At 40.1% G+C, this 18631-nt stretch overlaps 1 protein-coding gene across 12 annotated transcripts in view; it reads right to left on the bottom strand.

Annotated features, from left to right (window-relative positions):
• Positions 1-18631, bottom strand: part of LOC110255461 (uncharacterized) — a 334726-nt gene that overhangs the window by 162946 nt on the left and 153149 nt on the right. For 5 of the 12 annotated variants that reach the window (XR_014816769.1, XR_014816770.1, XR_014816777.1 and 2 more), the window contains one exon: positions 7762-7920. The exons of 5 other annotated variants lie outside the window; for them this stretch is intronic. The gene's annotated coding sequence lies outside the window, so the exon portion shown is untranslated. Of the gene's footprint in view, positions 1-3548; positions 3617-7761; positions 7921-18631 lie in introns of all 12 variants that reach the window. 2 more of the 12 variants (XR_014816767.1, XR_014816773.1) reach the window with 1 other exon arrangement.

Below are 18631 nucleotides of genomic sequence, written 5' to 3'. Positions count from 1 at the left end.
TAAAATGCTTTTAAAATGAAGGTAAAACTATTACATCATAAGGAGACAAAGAGAATGAGAGAGAAGACAACATCAACAAAAAGTTGGGAGATAGGAGGTGGATGGACAAATGAAAGCTGACCAACCAGAGGGACAACAATTAAAAATGAGTGGTTGCAGAGGGAGAGACAACAAGAAGCCAGGTCAGATCACAGAACCTCGAAAAGACTCAGAAGTTGGTGGACATGGTGATCTGAAAAAAGCAAACCTGGGAGTTCTGTAGTGGCTCAGTGGTTGGCGAATCTGACTAGGAACCTGGAGGTTGTGGGTTCGATCCCTGCCCTTGCTCAGTGGGTTAAAGGATCTGGCGTTGCCCTGAGCTGTGGTGTAGGTTGCAGAAGCGGCTCGGATCCTGTGTTGCTGTAGCTCTGGTGTACGCCGGCAGCTACGGCTCCGATTTGACCCCTAGCCTGGGAACCTCCATATGCCGCAGGAGCGGCCCAAGAAATGGCAAAAAGACAAAAAATAAAAATAAAAAAGCAAACCTATATTAGAAGGAGGTAGATCCCTTCCCCAGCCCTTTTCCAACCCTATCGATGACTGTCTCTCCCCAATACCAGCAGGAAAGATTGCAACAGGAAGGTTCTGGACTTGGGGATGCCACATGCGGCAGAGGGCAGGGCAAGTGGGCTACATGGAAACAGAGGGATGATAGGAAGGTCTACAAACTGAACAAGAAAGCCCCCTGCTCTCATGCCCCTTGAAACACCCAGAATCCTGCAAGCCAGGCCTATGCCTTTCTATCAGGAGACTGGAGGAATCCTCTGAGTAAAAGAGCTACAGCATTGACAACTGTGGGTCCCTCCTCCTTCCCCAGCAGGGGGGAAAAAAATTATGCTGTGAAACTCCCTGGTCATCCAGTTGAGGTTCTACTCTAAAACTTCCAGAGAACTTTTTACAGCCTCACTCTTAAATAAGCATAGACAGTTGAGGCCTCCAAATATTTTATGAAAGCCTCTAACATGCGAACAGGGGTTAAACAGGAAAGTTGTGTTCACAGATTGAGAGAGAGAGATGGTTGACAGACAATGGAGGGAAAGGGCAATACTTTTTTTTTTTTTCACAAAACAAGCTATTAACATCCCGAAACAGATGAGAAGATAACATGCTCAAGAACAGAATGCTATTGGAAGAAAGTCACATTCAGAGTAGAAAAAGCTCTTGGGGATTCAGTGTTAGTGCAAATTAAAAATACACAAAAGCAATTGGAAGGATATGAGGTTAAAGTTCAGGAAATTTCCCAGGAACAAAAGGTAAAGAATGGAAGCTAGATGAGGAAAACTGCGAAATTAGAGGACAAATCCAGACAGTCCTACATCCAATTTTCAGCTGAAAGGAACACTTAAAAATCTAAGGGAGGTAGTAATTAAAGAAATAATACCACGAATGTTCCCCAAACTAAAGTGAGTTTCTAGACTAAAGGAGCCTACCAAGTACGACTCCCCAAAATCCACACAAGACATATCATTGTGAAATTCCCAAATGGGAAGGATAATGAGAAGATCCTAGAAGCTTCCAGAGAGAGAGAGAGAAAGAAATTAACCCATATGAGAGAAAGAGAGAGAAAGAGAGAAAGTTAACATATGAGGAATCAAAAATCAGAATTGCATTGGACTTCTTAATCCATTCATCTATCGATGGACATTTAGGTTGTTTCCATGTCTTGGCTATTGTGAATAGTATTGCGATGAACACAGGGGTGCGTGTATCTTCTTCAATGGAGGGTGTGTGTGTATGTGTGTGTGTGTGTGTGTAAACACACACACATATATACAGTGAAATACTACTCAGCCATTAAAAAGAACACAGTAGTGCCATGTCCAGCAACATGGATGGACGCAGAAACTCTCACACTAAATGAAGTGAGTCAGAAAGAGAAAGACAAATACCATATGATATCACTTATATCTGGAATCTAATATATGAACCTATCTACAGGAAAGAAACAAACTCATGGACATGGAGAACAGAGTTGTGGTTGCCAAGGGGGGAGGAGAGAGGGATGGACTGGAAGTTTGGGGTTGGTAGATGCAAACTATTGCATTTGAGTGGATAAACAAGGAGATCCTGCTGTACAGCACAGGGAACTACATCTAGTCACTTGTGACGGAACATGATGGAGGAGAATGTGAGAAAAAGAATGTGTGTATATATATATATGTATGACTGGGTCACTTTGCTATACAGCAGAAATTGACAGAACATTATAGATCACTACTAATTTAAAAAAAATTTTAAAAAGAATTACATCGGACTTTCCAAGAGCAACAATAGATGCTAAAATGTCCTGGAACAGTATATACAGAAATCTTTCCCAACCCAAAATTCTACAGCCAGTCAAACCCAGTCAAGTATGAGAGTCAAATAAAGATGTTTTCAAAAAAGTACCCATGGACCCTGCATCCCTTTACCTCAAGAAGCTGCTGCTTCACCAAAAAAAAAAGAGTGAGGGAAGGAGAAGATAAAGCAAGAAAGAAGACGCAGTGTTCAGAAAATAGGGGGTCAGGACACTGGGAATGGGGGAGGCAGGAGCCTGGAACAGATGGCAGCAGGCCTGGGGAGCAACCAGTGTGGGTCCCAGCAGCAGAGGAGGAGAGGCAGGCATGGGAGGGGCCTGAGAGGCAGAGAGGGACCCACGACCCTCCTGGTGTTACTGACGCTGCTTGAGAGGGCTTTTGCAATTCTCTAAGAGTTTGTGGCAAAATCTGGATAGATTCATAGAAAACTTAATGGAGAAAAATGACCCCAGAAAAAAAATCTATAAAATAATGGAATGTAATTATTACAGTTTGGGGCTCAATTATTAATAATACTTACAAAACGATAATCCTATAAAAATGTAGTATTGATTTAACCAAAATTGTGAAATAATTATGGAACATGGAGAGGAAAAATATGTGTAGAGCAAGGGCAAATGGTAAGAAAACTAAAATTCTCATTTCCTATGGTAGGAGGCCAACACATGATGTCTTAAATGAAAAAACAACAGCGACAATAAATAATAAGCAAATTACTTGGAAACATGAAGGTAAATACCTGTTGGAAAAGCCAAGAGTTGCAAAAAAGGTAGGACTCGAATCTCTTTTTGCAATCAGCCCTGTCACACTATTTGACTCTTTATGTCCAAATATTACTTTGGATACATTTTTTTTTTAATAGTGCAGGAGTTCCTATTGTGGTGCAGTGCATTAAGGATCCAGTACTGCCATAGCTGTGGCAGTAGGTCAGCTGTGGTGGCTTGGATTCAATCCCTGGCAGGAGAACTTCCATATGCTGTGGGTGTGGGCCCTCCCCTCCACCCACCCACCCCCAAAATAGTGCAAGAACACAAGGGAAACAATGGTGTGATGAGAGTAGATTTCATACAATGAAGCCTTGGGGATAGGAGGTGGAAGGGACCTTAGAATTCATTAGTCAGTGGAGCTTGTGGTGAAAATGCAACAGAGGTAGACTTCAGCATCAAGCAAATAATGGGCAGAGTGAAGACCGAAAAAGTCAAGGACACTTGCCTAGAAATGATGTGCAGCTCAGTACATGTGACTCAAAGCTCTTTCCTCCCTGCTGTCCTGGGACCTGCCTGGAGAAAGTAGGTGCCGTCAGGAGAATGTCCATCATATTGAAGGTCTACCCTTATTTTAGCAAATGGGAAATACTAAAATATTTAGTATTTAGCCTTTGTGTAAAGAGCTTTCATAGGTTGACTCTGTCTAAAGTCTCCACCTGAATCTTCTCTTGAGATTTAAAGCACCTCCCCTGCAAATTCACTCACCAAAGGGCTTTTCCGAAATGTGTCGTTCACACCTCCGTGCCTTGCTCTTGTTCCTACTGCCTGAAACTCCCTTCTTCTCTGCCTCCCCCTCCATCTGGCTGACTGGGCCTCGCTGTTACGACTTCTCAGACATCATTTTCCTCCAAGAAGCCATCCCAGCCCTCTTCCTGGCTTTCTAGTCCCCATCCAAGGTGGATAAGATAGCTTTCCTCTGCATTCCCAGCATGTGTTGTGGACAGTCCTACCTTTACAAGTAGCCGGTGAAGTAGAACATACCCTCTGGCCATCTCCTTCCTCTACCATCTCCCTGACAGAACTGTGCATCTCTGAGCTTAGGAGCCTTATTTGATTATGTTTGGATCCCTACGAGCACCAGCACCAAATGGACCAGCCCAGAATCATGGGCTCAATCACAGAAGGTGGTTGGTTAACATCTAAAGAATGAAATTTGACCCCTGAATACAGAGTGAATCAGAAAAGAGGCTTCTGGAGTTCTCGTTGTGGCACAGTGGACACAAATATGGCAAGAAACCATGAGATTTGGGGTTCCGATCCCTGGCCTTGCTCAGTGAGTTAAGGATCCAGTATTGTCATGAGCTGTGGTTTAGGTCAAAGACATGGCTCGGATCTGGCATTGCTGTGGCTGTGGCATAGGCCAGCGGCTACAGCTCCAGCTGGATCCCTAGCCTGGGAACCTCCATAGGCCGCAGGTATGGCCCTAAAAAGACCAAAAAAGAGAAAAAAAGGAAAGAGGCTTCCTGTGGAGGCAAAGGGCTTGGCAAGCAGAGGCCTGGCTGGGTTTGAGGCCTCATTTACCCACCACTTGGTGCCCCAGTGAAGGTCTGAGCCACATAGTTTTACACACTGGCAGTGCCGGCCAGCTGTATGGCCTTAGGTACCTACTCTCCAGCTCCTCAGCAGTGAAGGGAGCACAGTAAACCCCACCTGGAAAGGCCGTCTGGAAGATGATAGGGAATATTGCCTGAAGAACGCTCAGCTGATATCTAATCACTTGTGAAGGAACATGATGGAGGATAATGTGAGAAAAAGAATATATATATATATATATATATATATGACTGGGTCACTTTGCTGTACAACAGAAATCAGCAGAACATTGTGTATCAATTATAATGAAATGAAAATAATTTTAAAAAAAGAACGCTCAGCTGGGTGTCTGGCACAGAGCAAGAGCCCCAGAACTGGTAGAAGTGACTGTGATTATTCTTTATAACAAGATATCAGGGAGGAGCTGGAGGCTTTTGAGCCACATAATGACATTTTTGCGATTGACAAAGGTTGCTGGGCAGCCAGCAGGGTGGCTGAATTGAACAAGAACAAAAGTGGAGGCAGAGGAAGGAACTGGGAGGCCATCACCCATGACTCAAAGACAGTTAGAGGGACTGAGTCAAAGTAGAGCAGAAACGAAGGCTGGCCCAACAGAGACATGCTGTCTGTCCATCCTTCGGCCTTCTGTCTGCTGCTCTGCAAACCTGCCTCCCTGCAGAGCCTCCCCCAGAAACTGTCAGGAACCTGTGCAGAAAGGCCTGCTCAAGGACTGGAGCCAAAGCAATTAAGCATGTAACAATGCATTAAAGTAGAAGGGCTGGTCAGAGGAGAGGAAAAACACCATAACCTTCCCCAGGGGACCCGGAAGGGCCTAACGTGCATCCATAATCCCCCGGAAACTTCTGCGATCCAAATGTCCCAAAGAGAAGGTTTAAATGAGAATGAAACCCCATACACTGCACACGTGCTCATAGGCATGCCTATATGTTTTTGAGGCGGGTGCCAGACTAAGAGAGCCCAGGCCAGCTGAGGAATGTTTTCCAGACCCACAGAACCAGAGCTCTTGTCCCTGGAGCGCAGGCGGGGGAGCGGGGGGAAATAGGGAGCAGCAGAGGAGGGGCCTCAGGGCCTGATGGCCTCTCTCTAGACACTGAGCTCAGGGGCTCACTCCAGATTGGAAACACATGCGCTAGGAGGCGAGGCAGGAACCAGAAATCAACAACACATAAAAATATTTCCTTCCATAGACACTTTGCCCTCCACCATCTCGCTCCTCCTCCCCAGACTTGATTTCACTTCTTTATTGGCAATGGGGGTTGCTGGGGAGGTGCAGGCTCTTGTGCCCCATAAATAATAATACGAGGGGAGGCTTTACATATGGTTTGTGTCTCTATTTCTGAGTCATTCAGAATGCACCTGAAGTGGTAACAGCCAAGGGAGAGATTTCCAATGGCACATAAAGCCTGCTTTGAGAAATGTGTAAAGAGGGCTTCTCCTTTTGACTTCAGTGTTTGGCTTTGGTTTTTTCTATTGGTGCCATAGGGCAGTGGCACCATCTGAACACCTGTAGTTAGAACGTGGAGGGAAAGTCACCTCCAAGATCATGTCCCAGAGCAAGAGTGTATTTTGAGCAATGACTTTCTACCCAAAAGGCCCACACATGGTGCCAGGGGTTGGAGGAGCATCCTCGCTCCCCACGATGTTGCACTATGAGGTTTTGCATCTGTGTGCACAAATGGATTTTTCTAGGGAAAAAGCCCACAGACTGTTGTCAAATCCTCAACAGCATCCATTACCAAAAATGTGTAGTTACTGACTTAGCTGTTAACCAGCCTGGTGACCTCCATCCTCATCTAAAGCTTGAATCCTCTGCTTATACCTTCATTCATGTAATAATCCAATTTATGCTCGAACACCTCCAGTGTGGAAAACCTGACCAAATAGCCTAATAATTGAGAACAGAGGCTTTGGAGCTGGGGCTCCAAAGCAGGTGTTCAGAGCCTGTGCTGCCCCTTTCTAACTGTGTGAGTCTGGGCCAGTAGTTCAGCCCAGCTCATCTTCACTTTCATCCTCTATATATGGATATGGATCATAACATGTCTTAGGTATTTTTGAGATTAAGTGAAAAAATTTTGTAGCACAACACATGGGAATATAGTAAATGGTCAAGAAATGTGATTGATGTTGCTATTATCCTCATCTCTACCATCATTGCTATTAATACAGAGACAACTCATTATCACTCTTAAAGAAATGGTCATCCTTTCTGGTTTTCTTCTTTAAGCAACATTCTTCTTGCTTATGTTGAACCCAAATCTGCTTCCCTGCGGCTTCTGGCCACTGGCATTCCTTGACCCTTGGTCAGGACAGCAAGAGATAGAACCCCAAGGCAGGCTATAAAAAGGCATTAGAGTAGCAATCACTCAATAAGAAAGGGAAATTAAAAGTGAGAGGGCTGTAGACTCAAGATAACAAAGTGGTGTTTTTTTTTTTAATTTGTTTCATGAAGAGATTTTGACAGTAAAGATTCTTTACAGCTTGAAGTGGATAATGTTCAAACTTAAACCTCACTTAGTAAATCTAGTGTCTGGTTACACTTACCTTTTACCCAAAAGATTTTGCCTGCTCTTTCTATGACTGCTGAATGACCACCAGCACTGTCATTAACAGTATTTCTTACAGATTCTTCTACCCCTTATCTCCCACTGTTATGATAAATGAAGCCACTCAAGGGAAGTCAGCATGTTACGTGCAACAGGTGATGGCCCCCCAGAGCTGAGCTTAGTCTTGATCCTGATGCACAGATATTCCTGATTTGCTTTGAGAGCAAGGACAACGGCTGTGTCGTTTTCCCTTGAGTTTTCAGCACTTACCATAGTGTCTGGCTCCCATTAGGAATTTAAAGGATATTTGTTAAATGACTGAATGAATAAACAAACTTATGAGCAATAGTAGCTTGCATGAAGTAAATAGTGTTCCTTCATTAATCCATTGTCATACCCAGTTTGAGTTAGAAAAATGTGTGTTTTTATAGCTTTTATATTTAAAGTGCAATTGAGGACAGTTATTTTCTCCCTCCTGAAATCACTTCTTTTAGTGCATAAACATCCATTGATCTTTAAATTATTCTGTACATTGTATATTTTTATATTCTTTCCACCAACCTCATTCTTCCCTTGCAGATACTGAAGAGTGATTACTCATAGGCCTTAGAGATGTCAGGGTCCTGAAACCTTGCCCAACTATCCAGCATTTGCCCACTGCCCTTCTCTTGGCTCCCCAAGGAGGTCCCAAGTTGGAGGCTTCATACAACTTCTTGGGAGCTGGAAGTTCAAAGAACAGATATGTTAGATCCCTGAGCTCAATTCTTCCTTGTATTTAAAGGGTCTTTAAGGTTAGATACAAGGGGCTGTGCAGTAGCAAAAGTGAATCTTTTTTTAAGATTTTTTTCTATTATAGTTGATTTACAATGTTCTGTCAATTTCTGCTGTATAGCAAAGTGACCCAATCATACATCTCCCACACACACATTCTTTTTCTCACATTATCTTCCATCAAGTTCCATCACAAGTGACTAGATACAATTCCCTGTGTCTCATTACTTATCCAGTCCAAATGCAACAGTTTGCATCTACTAATCCCAAACTCCCTTATACACATACATGATCAAGTCATGTGATTCAGAAGGGAAATTTTCCTTCGCTAATCACAGTGCTTATCTGAATAGTAGATAAAGTCAATTGCCTGGTCTGCTGCCACCTCATTCAGGCTGGGTGATTGGCAAAGCCCTAGAAACCAATCACTTCAAAACATCTCCTATGAATATTGACTATGTGTTGGGTAACATATTGGGCCAAAAGAGCCTCTGCCCACTAGCTTAACCTGCACCTTCATGCCATAAGGTCCTGCTGCAGGAGACTGAAGCAAAGGCAGATCCCCTCTGGCGGTGGGGAAAGCTCACCCCAGACCCTTTCCCCGGATCTCCGGACCTGACGACTCACATCCCTCACCCTGATGACTTTTCCTTCCTCCAGTTTATCTCCAAAATGCATGATTCGGCTATTCATAGAAGACATGTGTTCATGGATAGAACTGGCTTCCATTTATATGCAAAATCCAAAACTATACAACTTTATGCAGATCATTAAAGAAGCATCAGATTGTCAAAAAAGAAAAGAAAAAAAAAGAAAAGAAAGCCTCTGCCCTCAATGGGCTAATGAGAAAACAATACTGAGACAATCTGAAAAACATATAGTGACATAAATAGACAATGGGCCAAAAAAAAAATTGCACAAACAATAATCTATGGAAAAGTTTAGCCTTTGTGGCAAGCAAAGACACTAAACTGAAAACTTCAAGGAGATGCCATTTTTTTATATAATTAAAATCTGTCATGGCTGAAAAGAAAGACAAGTCCCAGAGCTGGTGAATGTGCAGAGCTAGCATTACCATGCACCGCTGGTGGAAGGAAAGTAGATCAGCAGAGTCTTTCCAGAGTACTCTTTGGCAGTCAATTGCAAAAACTTTAAGAAGTACACCTTTTGACAGAGCACTCCCACTTGTAGAATAACATCCTTAGGAAATTATCAGAGACATACACAGAGATATATGTGCAAAATAGTCCTTGCAGCATAATTCATAATAAAAAGTAGGAAACGTAAATATCTAATGTTAGGAAATGTATTCAACTGCAATATATCTATATGACGGAATACTATGCCTAAAATACTTCAGTGTCATAAATGAGTTTTAACTCAGTTTATTAATTTGTGCAAAAATGAAAGAGAAAGAAGCATTCACGGCAGACCACGCGACAACATACAACCCTTCTGAGCTGGTTAACTCTTGGTCTCTCTTGGATCTTAACTCATCATCTTGATCTCCTGAGCATTCTGTCTCTTCTCTAAACTCTGATGGGGAGAGCTGGATAATTCAGCCCCTTGACAAATCTAACATGTCCCTGTGAATCCCCTGAATAGAAAGGTTAATTCAGTGATAACAAGGACAGAGACCTCTTAACCATTCATGCATGAACCCGACCATCATGCCTCAACTCAAGTTCATAATGACTTGCCCAACCGAAACACAGATTTTTGCCTTCTTTTAATTCCTAGTATGTATATATTCTATACAAAGCAGTACATGTCTTAAAATTTATTCTGCTTTCAACAGACATTTATCAAATACATTCAACTTTGGGGGAAGGGTTGGTATAAGAAATAGAGAAATGAAATGCATTTCTGCATTCTAAAATAAAACTTCTATGACATTTTATGCCACCGAAATCATTTATACAATTTGATCCTTGCAACAAAAGTACTGATTTTAGAAAAAGTGTACCTCTTATTCTTTAATTTGTCAGTTCTTCATTTAAAATAGTAAGCTCAACTGCAATGCTTTAGTCTAAACCCTAGTGTTCCCCAGCTCTGGGACCACTCTCTTTCCATACCACACATTACCTACCCCTGTTATTATTTACGAATAATATCTAAACCAATGTATTTTTGTTTCCATTAAATTATGGTGCTCTTAAGCTACTCACATGCAGAACCAGTCATGTCACAGAATCAATCATATCCACTAGAACAAAGAAGTTGTTACTCAGTAATGAGTATTGGAGATGGCTTTCTTGGGTTCTAAGCTAGACAATAGTCTTTGATGAAAGAGAAAAGAAACTCTTTGATTCTGAAAGCTCTCTTTAAGCATCAGGAGCTCAATGTGGTCAGCTCAAATTATAGAGTCTCAGCATGGAGAGCCAGAGGCATCTAGACAGTCTATCCCATGGGTTAATTCCCTTGGGAATCCAGTGCCTACTCAGGTCTGGGCTAGGTTGGGGCAGTCAAGTGGGCACCACAGGGCCCCACATCTCACTGTGATTCTAGGATGTGAATGCCTCACTGAGGGCCCCAAGACAACATGGGATGCTCACAACAGAGCTGAAATGCAGCACCATGTGCCTGTTGAGAAGAGGATGGATGGGTTGACATACCCTCCATCCTTTCCTTAACCCCGGGATTCTCCACACCTGTGCCTGCTGGTACAGGAGGTACTCAGCATTTCTAGTGCTCTCCCAGTGGGGAATGTGTAGTTTAGCTGTCCTCAAAGGCTTCTTTTATCAATGCCTTCCCTGGCTCAAATTTCCTGAGTTACTTCTCATTGGTCCTGGTTTTCTCACACTTACCATCCATTTGACCACGTCCTCTGAATGTTAGTGTCGCTCTTCATGTAGAATTAATCTGCTTTTTAGGTGGACCTAAACCAGGTGACCAGCACCATGGACAATGGTGCACCATCTCCCCTGCTCTGGTTACCAACCCTACTTTTAATGCAGCCTAATACTCCACGCTGTTTGATTCATTATTTCACAGGGTGGTCTCATCTGAAGAGCAGTCAACAAAATTGCAAGCCTTTTTCAAACCAGAACTGTACCACCTGGTATTTTATGTAATTTATTTTTAGCCTCAAGTCAGGACTTGACATTTTACTCAGTTGAATTTCATCTTATTGATTTTGGCCCATAACATCAGTCTTTTGAGATTATTCTGAAACGCCGCCCAGTTCTGGTCATCTCTTATTCAACATTTTTATCAGCCAATTATATGAAGACATAAAAGATATACATATCAAGCTTGTGGGTAACACAGGAAGTCCTGTATCCCGGGAGGCCTCCCTTTGGAATGGCTCTAAAGCATTAATCAGCACATAAAAGAACAAGAGATCGGCTCCCTTACTAAAACACAACAAAAAACTTGCCAAGATTTTTAGAGAAAAGCTCCAGAAATGTGTCTGGCTGAGGACACACACTTCCCTAACTCTTTAGTTCGGAGCTCAAGGGGTCAGGCAGACAGGCCTATGTTGGGGTCCCAATTGTGGAAGAGTTACTCCATTTAAGGCTCAATTTTCTTATTTGAAATGAAAGTCATAACAGCAAGCACCTAATTTAGCTATGACTACCTAGTAAACTTTGCCTATCCAAAACATTGTCACATCCCCACACTCAAAGCACACTGTGACTCACTCCATCTGAAGAGACCCCCTCCCACACACAGAGAGGCACCATCACCTGTTATAGGTCTAAGTTCGATCGTGCTTCCACCATACAGGTATCAAAATGCACCCTTGGAGTTCCCATTGTGGCTCAGTGGGTTACAAAGCCACTAGTATCCATGGGGATGTGGGGTCCTATCTGTGGCCTTGCTTAGTGGGCTAAAGATCCGGCATTGCCGTGAGGTGTGGTGTGGGTCACAGATGCAGCTCCGATCCCGCATTGCTATGGCTGTGGTGAGGCCACAGCCGTACCTCTGATTTGATCCCTAACTTGGGAACTTCCATATGCTGCAGGTGCAGCCAGAAAAAAAAAAAAAAATGCAAGAATTAGCCTACACATGGCCACAGGAAGGTCCTTTCTCATGTACTCCTTGGCTAATATTCCACCATACAATGGTGTTCAACCATTATAAATTCAGTTGCTGATAGTTTTAAATGTTCAGTAAATATTTATTTCCTTTTTCTTTTTAAGGACATTTCTCTTACCAGGAGCAAGAGCAAGCAGAGCTAGTGGTGGTGAGAAGGTTCAAATTGTAGCTCTGTCAATTACTAGCTATCTCACCTTGTAGGGGTTACTTATTCTGTCTCTAAATTTCTTCGTTTGTAAAGTGTGGTTAAAAATAATATCTACCTCATAGGCTTGTCATGAGGCTTACAAGTGAATATGTGTGTGTGTATATATATAACTACATATATATGTCTCTCTCTCTATATATATATATAGACATATGTCTTTAGGCTGACGTATTTCTTGATACATCTCTAGTCTATTCTCTTAACTTAAAATGTGAAACTTTCTCCCTTCTATTTTGTGTTGCCACTTTCTAGCCAACCCCAGGAGTTAGCACCAAGAAGTCTCCCTCACCTAAGTTTTCTTACTTAATTTCCTCTTGGCTAATTACTTCCTCATGCTCTTTACATACCATTTAAAGTTTAGTGTCACTGCCGTATTTCCCCTATGTGCCTACACCATGGATTATAAAATAAATCATCAATTTAAGTAATTTTCCAGAGAGGAGAATTTAAAAATCACTACCACAATACATATATGCACTTTGTCCACATCCAATTTCCGAACCCTAAATATACACATATGTTTTTAAATGACTACAGTTAGTAATAGTGTACTGTATATTTGAAAGTTGCGAAGAGAGTAACTCAAAAGTTCTCATCAATGGAAAAAAAATGTAACTGTGTGGTGATAGCTGTTAACTAGACGTATCACTACTTTACTGGGATCATTTCACAACATATACATATTTTGAATCCATATGTTATACATCTGAAACTAATGTAATGTTATATATCAACTCTATCTCAGTTTTTAAAAGTGAATAATAGTATGCCAGACTCATATATGACAAGTGAGGGGTAGATAGGATAAAAGAACACTCTCACATATGTGCCACAAAGTTCAGCTGGCCATCCTGCAGAGACCTGGGGTATTATAACCAAACTAGGGCCCGGTAAGGCTCATGGGCATACAAGCCTTTCTGTGTCCTTCATTTCTTGTTCTTAGGAAACAAGCCTCAGCCTCCTTGAGCTTCTCTGGAGTTCCAAGGGCAGTTGCTAATCAGGGAAGGGAGGGGATGCAAAGACCAGGGAGGAGCAATTCAGAGACAACAGTGCAGCCTTGGGGCAGGGTTGGTTCCTCCCCAAGGAATATACATAACAGTATCTTTGAGCCTTTCTGCAGAACCATAACCTCCATCAAATGCAAGAACTACTCCATGAAACATTCTTTATTCCAGGAAAGAGGAGAACCACCAGAACCTGCCCCCGGGCCGCTAAACACCAGCTTTAAAAGACAATGCAGGCTTGTTTCTACCCTGATCCTTATCTGAGGCCCTATTTTTCCACTCCCCAAACTAACAAATCACCTCCTAATCCCTTGCAAGGTGGGGTGGGTACAGTCTTTAAGGCATTGGCCTGCTGTGGCCCCCTTCGCCTGGCAAAGCTATAAAAAAGCTGTCTCTTTCTCCTTCACCCAAAACTCTGTCTCTGCATTTCTGTTCAGAATGGCGGACAGGGGCCAAGTTTTGGCAAAAACATCATTAGTTATAGAGGAGAAGCAGGCAAAGGAATACAGATGATTTAGTAGGAGCCATTGTTTCTGGGAAGATGCAAGTTATAATGTCTCTCTACTCAGGATATTACACTGGCCCTGTCTTTTAAGTGGTAGCCAATCTTTTCCTGAGATTTTTTTTCTGAGGCAAAATAAACACAACATAAAATTTACCATCTTAAACATTTTAAAACATACAATTCAGGGTATTAAGTACTTTCAGGATACTGTGCAACCATCACCATTGTTCATTTCCAGAACTTTTTTCATCATCCCAAATAGAAACTATTACTCCTCTACCTTCTGTCTCCATGAATTTGCCCATTCTCAACACTCACGTACGTGAAATCATGCAACAATTGTCCTTTTTTGTCTAGCTTATTTCACTTAGCATATTTCCAAGGTTCAGTCATGCTTGAGTATGCACCAAAATTTCATTCCTTTTTAAGGCGAAATAATATTACATTCTGTGCATGCATAACACATTTATTGGTTAATAAGCATTTGTGATTGCCACCTTTTTACTAAAGTTTTACTGAAAGTTGGTGTACAAGTCTCTCTTTGGGTCCCTGCATTCAATAATTTGGAGTACCTAGAAGAGGAATTGCTCAATCGTATGGTGACACTATGTTTAACTTCTTGACAAACTACAAAATAGTTTTCTACAGCAGTTGCAACATTTTACCTTCTCACCAACAATGCACAAGGGTTCAAATTTTACCACAGCCTTAATAACACCTGCTATTTTCCTTTTTTTTAATCTTTTTGCCATAGTCATTCTAAGGAATATGAAGTAGAGTCAAATTGTGGTTTTGGTTTGAGTCTAATTGTGGTTTTGGTTTGCATTTTCATAATGGCTAGGGTGATACTAGCCATTACATTGAGCATATTTTCATGTGTCTATTGACCTCTTATATACCTTTTTTTGAGAAATATCTATCCAAAAATATCTGCCCATTTTTGAGGGGGTTTTGCTGTCATTACTGAGGTGTAGGAGCTCTTTACATATTCTAGATATTAATCTCCTATTAAATACACAATTTCCAAATATCTTCTTCCATTCCATGGATTGCTTTTTCACTCTTGAGTATCATTTGCTGCCCAAAAGTTAATCTTTATGAAGTCTAATTTATCTATTTTTCCTTTGTTGTCTGTCCTTTTGTTGTCATATCCAAAAAATCATTGTCAAATTCAATGTCGTGAAGTTTTCCCCCTATATCTTATAGCTTTATAGTTTCAGTTCTTATATTTAGATCTTAATTGCATTTTGAGTTAATCTTTGTATGTGGTGTCAGGTATGGGACCAAATTTATTCTTTTACCTAAAGATACCCAATTCTCCCAGAACCAGTTGTTGAAGACTGTCCTTTCCCCATTAAATGTTCCTCCAATTTTTTTCTTCTTTTTCAAGAATGTTTTGGCTACTCAGGGTCTCTTGAGAGTCTATATGAATTTTAGGATAGGTTGTTCTATTCCTGCAAAACAGGTTGTTGGGATTTTGACAGGTATTGCAATAAATTTGTAGGCCACTTTGGGTAGTATTATCATCTGAACAATATTATATTTTCTAATCCATGAATACAGGCTATTTCTCTACCTATTTATGTCTTCTTTCATTGTTTTCAGCAATGTTTTGCGTTTTCCAAGTTTACTGGATTAAATTTACTCCTAAATATTTTATGTACTTTAGATGCTACTGTAAATGGAATTGTTTCCTAATTTATAAAAAGGCTGATTATTTTGTATGTCGATTTTTGTGTCCCACTCTTTGTTGAATGTGTTTATTAGCCCTAGCAGTCTAGCAGTTTTTTCTGTGTGGGATCTTAGGTTTTCTATATATAAAAATCATATCACCTGCAAATACTTTTATGTCTTCCTTTCAAATTTGGATGCCTTTTGTTTCTTCTTCTTGCTTAGTTGGTCTAACTATAACTTCAAATACAATGTTGCAAAGAAGTGATGAAAGCAGGCATTCATATCTTGTTCCTGATCTTAAAAAAAAAAACTATCAGTCTTTCACCACTGAGTATGTTAGCTGTTGGTTTTTCATAGATGGCCTTTTTCACCTTGAGGAAGTTTCCTTCTATTCTTAGTCTTTTCAGTTTTAATCATGAAAGAATATTGAATATTATAAAATGGTTTTCTTCATCAATTGAGTTGATTATGTGTTTTATTTCTTTATTCTATTAATTTGACATTATATTGATTAATTATCTTATGTTGAAACAGCCTTGCATCCCAGGAGTAAAATGCCCTTGGTCATGTTGTATAATCCTTTTAATATACTGCTGAATCTGGTTTGCTTGTATTTTATTGAGGATTTTTCCAGCAATATTCAGGGAAATTGGTCTGTAGTTTTCACTGTATTTTTTTTTTTTGGGTGGGGGAGGTCTGGCCTTGAGTTAAAAAGGATTCCCTCCTCTTCGGTTTTCTGGAGGAGTTTGAGAAGAATTGGTGGTCATTCTTTTTTAAAGGTTTGGTAGAATTTATCAGTGAAGCCATTCTTTGGGCTTTTCTTTATTCAGGTGGTTTTGTTTACTAACTCAATCTCCTTAGTCACAGTAGTCTCCTTACTAGCAGTCATTCATTACTGATTCAATATCCTTAGTAGTCATATTTTGTATTTCTTCACAAATCAGTATTGATGAATTGTTTGTTTCTTGGAATTTGTCCATTTCATCTAGATTATCCAATTTGTTGGTATACAAAAGTACATAGTATTCTCTTAAAATCTTTTTTATTTATGTATTTACTTGTAGTAATAGCCCCACTTTCATTTCTGATTTTAGCACTATGATTCTTCTCTCTTTTGCTCTTAGTCTAGCTAAAGGTTTGTAATTTTTGTTGATCTTTTCAAAGAAGAAACTCTTGATTTCCTTAAATTTCTCTATTGTTTTTCTAGGCTCTGTTTTATTTATCTCCATTCCAATTTTACCATTTGCTTCTTTCTGATCACTTTAGGTTTAGACTGCTCTTTTTCTAGTTTAAGTCATAAAGTCATGTTGACTTGAGATCTTACCTCTTTTTTTTATTTTTTTTATTTTTTGTCTTTTTGCTGTTGTTGTTGTTGTTGCTATTTCTTGGGCCGCTCCTGCGGCATATGGAGGTTCCCAGGCTAGGGGTTGAATCGGAGCTGTAGCCACCGGCCTACGCCAGAGCCACAGCAACGCGGGATCCGAGCCGCGTCTGCAACCTACACCACAGCTACGGCAACACCGGATCGTTAACCCACTGAGCAAGGGCAGGGATCGAACCCGCAACCTCATGGTTCCTAGTCGGATTCGTTAACCACTGCGCCACGACGGGAACTCCTTACCTCTTTTTTTTAATGGATGGATTTATAACTAAAATTTCCCTCTTAGCACTCCCTTTCAAGTATTCCAGAAGTTTTGGTACACTGTGTTTTCATTTCATTTGTTGCAAGGTATTTTCTAATTTCCCTATGACATCTTCTCTGACCTATTGATTGTTTATGGGTGTGTTGTTTAATTTCTACGTGTTTGTGAATTTTACAATTTTTCTTGTTATTCATCCTTAGCTTCAGTCCACTGTGGTCAGAAAATATACTTTATATGATTTAAATTTTTTCATTTTATTAAGATTTGTTTTGTGATCTAACATATGATCCATCATGGCGAATGTTCCATGTATACCTGAGAAAATGTACATTCTGCTATTATTAGATGATGTTTTCTACATATGTCTGGTAGGTCTAATTAGCGAATAGTATTGTTCACATCCTGTTTCCTTATTGATCTTCTGTCTGGTTGTTCCAGACATTATTGAAAGTGAGGTATTGAAGTCTCTATTATTGTAGAGCTGTCTATTTCTCTTTTCAATTCTGTCAATGTTTGCTTTATATATTTTGGGAATCTGATGTTTGGTGTATGTATAATTGTTAGATTTTTCTTGATAAATGGATACTTTTATTAATATATAATGTCTTTCTTTGTATCTTGTAACAGTTTTTGATTTAAAGTCTATTTTTGCTGATATTAGCATAGGCACTCCAGCTTCTTTACCTAGAATATCTCTTTTTTTTTTTGGCCATTCTTTCACTTTCCATCTATTTGTGTCTTTAGATCTAAGATGCTTATAGATCATATTTTTTAATCCATTCTGCCAATCTGTGCCTTTTTGATTGAAGAGCTTAATCCATTTACAGTTAAGGTAATTAACTGATTCAAAAGAACTTCTGACATTTTGCCATTTGTTTTCCATTCTTCATTTGCTTCATTATTGCTTTCTGTTGTGTGTAGTTGATTTTCTGTAGTGACACATTTTGATTCCTTTCTCATTTCTTTTGTGTGTAGTCTATAGATATTTTCTTTTCAGTTACTATGGGGATTGCATATAATATCCTAAAGTTGCAACAATCTATTTTGAATTGATACCAACTTAACTTCAATTACATGCTAAAACTCTAATCTTACACAGCTCTTTCTGTTAGTTATACCACAAATTCCATCATTATACATTGACTAATAACATAAATTATAATTCTTTTTTACATATTTACTTTACAAATGTTGTCAAAGATAAAGATGGAGTTACAAGCCAAGATTGCAATAATATTAGTTTCTATGTTTGTCCAGGTATTTAACTTTATAGGAGATTTTTATTTTTTTATATAGCTTCAAATTGCTATCTAGTGTCCTTTCGCTTCAACCTGAAGCACTCGCCTTAGCAGATCTAGTTACAATAAATTTCCTTAGCTCCTCTAGGAACATGTTAATTTCTATGTCATTTTTGGAGGATATTTTTGCCAAGTACAGTTATTAATCATAGCATGGTTCATCACTTTAAATATATCATTTCACTGCATTCTGCCTCCACAGTTTCTGATGAGAAATTGGGTAATAAACTTATAAGTATCCCTTGTACATGATGAGTTATCTTACTGCTTTCAAGTTTCTCTCTTTG

This window comes from Sus scrofa, chromosome 9, assembly GCF_054392235.1.
Source record: "Sus scrofa isolate SSC_HxYL_T2T_F1_AM1 chromosome 9, Sscrofa_HxYL_maternal_Yorkshire_Landrace_v2.0, whole genome shotgun sequence".
NCBI classification, from domain to species: domain Eukaryota; kingdom Metazoa; phylum Chordata; class Mammalia; order Artiodactyla; family Suidae; genus Sus; species Sus scrofa.
The sequence above is the reverse complement of the archived record's forward strand: the minus strand, read 5'-3'. Positions and strand labels throughout refer to the sequence as shown.